We start from the raw sequence: 3,292 nt of genomic DNA on the forward strand, positions 1-3,292 counted from the left end.
GACCCTTATACTTTCAGAGAAGGGCATGATCTACTTATAGTCATAGCTCTTATTTTTTATTAAAGTTTCAGGTTTTGTTTCATAGATTTGTATGAATTTTCTGTATATCAAGAAAAAGTAATCTTGGAATGTTATATTAATTTCATAAACTAGTTTTCCATTATAGTGTTATGACTAGTTTTAAATCACCTTGAATGATGAATTCTTCTCAATTTCAGGAGTTTGTTTTGCCTATTCTTATTGCAGTATATACATGGTGATAAATTTTCATTCATGATTGATCGTAATGAAAATGTAGATCTATTTCATTAATTCAAGTTTGTAATTTATATCTGAAAATACACAATGATGAATGCATTCAAATTACAATGCAACATGTAGGGTTGAAGAGAAGTATATGTTGTTTCAATTAAGCTGCAAATGCTGTTATCATTCAGCATGTAATCATCAGTTTTCAATGGGAGGATGGAAAGAGTTTGAAATCCAGGTTGCTGCTTAGTTTATCAGAAAGGTAAAGACCCAGTCACGGTTCATTTTAATAGGTGAATGCTAGGACCTGGCTGACAAGATAATTTCCATCTTTATTAAAGACCTAAGTGCTTATTCCCTGAGAATTAGTTCGCCTCGAGTATGGTGTTTATGAAAACATGTAAGAGGTTGTTAACATTTTTTTAAAAAGCTTAAAGTTATAAACTCTTCATTGCTGAACAATCCTGTTTTGTTTTTTCTTTTAAGATCCTGGGAATGCAAATAGGTAGTTCATAGTTTAAAACAGAAAACAAAACTTATTGTTGAGTGACTGCTGACTTTTACAGTGTACTTAAAATGACTTCAAATGCATTAGTGTCTTTTTCATTTATATTTGCTCTAAGAATCTTGAGGATAGATAAGAAATGTCTAAAAACACAATAATCTAGTTAATATGGTTTAAATACTGTCTTGGGAGTAGGGATGGGAAATTGGACCCATTGTGAGTTCCAGTGTAGTCTATTTTATGAAATGTGCCTTATAGAAAAAATTGGTGCTATTAAGGTAAAGTACAAAGCAAAGGGGTATAAATTCAGATTATGGTTTTCCATTAGTATTCATATAATCTAGAAAAATTGTTAGCAAAATAGTATGATTGAAAGACTGTCAGATTTTATCTTTTTAGGTTGTGTGATACTACCTGTGTCATTTACTCTCTTAACTGTAATTTTGTTATCTATAAAGCACATCAACAACTCAATGGACATAAATTTGAGAAAACTCCAGGAGATAATGGAAAACAGGGGATCTTGGCATGCTGCAGTCCATGGGGTCTCAAAATGTCAGGCACAATTTAGTGACTGAACAGCAACAAACATAAAGTAGTGATACTACTATATTTTACAGAAATTATTTTGAGGATTAAATAAAATATATAAAGTGCCTAGGATTGTACCTGGTAATTTTTCCAGATTCAGTACATAGTCTTTTATACAGACATCTATATGTCTTTTTCCTATTTAACTGTGGGTTTAGTCTGGGGTCCATTGACATTTAGGGAATAATGGAGGTTCTCCATTTACAGAAGTCCCTAGGTTCTATGCTTATATTACTTTCATCAGATTTAAAATTTCTCTGTTACAGCCCTTAATTACAAACATACATGTTAAACTTTATTCAGTTTAACTGCCAATTTATCTTATAGTCTAATTTAACACTTTAATTGTAGGCAATTTCACAGAATTAGAAGCCAGACCTGTGAGTGTAGCCCTGGTTGTGGTAAAAAAATTGCAAAGGGAACTAATTTTATTTTATTTTTTAAAATTTTTTTATTTTTTCAAATCAAGAGTTTCATTGTCTCTTTAAAATATCACAACTGAGTCCATAGAACCATCTGCTATCTTGTTTCTGCAGCAGGATTACTGAGATCTTATTCATCAGCCTGCTGAACTGTTCCTTTTTCAGAAACATAGATACCATCCAAAAATTTTCTGATATCCTTGTTTTTAACTGTGGTGGCTTGCTGAATCAAAGCAGCTGAATTTGACACAAGTTCAATGTCATTTCCTTCAAGAATCAACTCATTTTTCTGGGCTTGAGATACTGAACAGGCAACCCCTGGCCTCATTCGAACCCTGCGTATGTATTTTTCACCCCCAAAATTTCAGATTTCCACAAGAGAACCATTCTCCTGAATAACAACGTTGATGGGGAAGTGGGCATACACCGACCTCATCTTGTAACGGAAGCCCAGTTTAACACCCTTGATCATGTTCTGTACGTGACTACAGATTGTGAGAACAGTGGCCGGTTCCTTTCTGTTTCCCCACCATTTGTCAACATGGAGCTTCTTCTTTTTCTTTCCAAGGAGACTGAGTTCTACATTGATGTGATTGAAGTCCCTCCGCAGGGTGCCTCTGGGGCCCTTCACAATAACTGTTCGTCCCTTCAAGTTAACGTCGACATTTTCTGGGATGTCGACAGTCTGGTTGCTGAGAATGGTCTTCGGGATGTCGACAGTCTGGTTGCTGAGAATGGTCTTCATTCTCGCAGTAGATGCGGGGAAAAAAGCAGGGAACTAATTTTAAAGTGAAACGTTTACTCCATAAATAGATCCTTTAAAATGTCAGGAGTAAAATATACTTACATAAAATGTTTTCAACTTTGAATTCAGTTGATTGGTTGTTTTGTATAAAATCATACAAAAACGAGACTTTTTGTGGTTGTGGGAACAATGAGAATTGCCAACAGTTCACATTAAATGCATAATGTAAAATTTATCTACACAAAATATTGTATCTTGCTTGTTTTTTTTTAACTTTAAATTGGAATCTTTGAGTCTTTAGTTTTTAGATGTAATATTTAAGTATTTGAAATATATGCAGCCTCTCATTTTATACCTAATAATTTTAACACCCAAGCATGGGCTAAATATTTGCTATTTTATTTTTTCCAGCTTCATTGAGATATAATTGACTTTTAAAATTGTATAGGTTTAAGGTGTATAATGTGATGATTTGATACATATATATTGCAAAATGATTACCATAATATGATTAATTAACACCTCCATTACCTCACATAATTACCTTTTCTGTGTTTGTGAGGTGAGAAAATTTAATATATACTTGCTTAGCAATTGTTGAATATATAGTATTGTTAACTATAGTCACCGTGTTGTACATTAGATCTCCAGACTTTATTAATCTTATAGCTGGAAATTTGTGCCTTTTGACCACAACTCCTCATTACTCTGACCTCACACCCCTAATAACCACCATTCTACTCTCTATTACTATCATTTCAACTTTTTTAGATTCTACAT

The 3,292-nt window shown here is 33.1% G+C and overlaps 1 pseudogene; it reads right to left on the reverse strand.

The window, feature by feature from the left end:
* Positions 1 to 1,873: 1,873 nt before the first annotated feature.
* LOC104994457 lies at positions 1,874 to 2,526 on the reverse strand (annotated as a pseudogene).
* Positions 2,527 to 3,292: the final 766 nt, after the last annotated feature.

This window comes from Bison bison, unplaced genomic scaffold (assembly GCF_000754665.1).
Source record: "Bison bison bison isolate TAMUID 2011002044 unplaced genomic scaffold, Bison_UMD1.0 scf7180017864259, whole genome shotgun sequence".
NCBI classification, from domain to species: domain Eukaryota; kingdom Metazoa; phylum Chordata; class Mammalia; order Artiodactyla; family Bovidae; genus Bison; species Bison bison.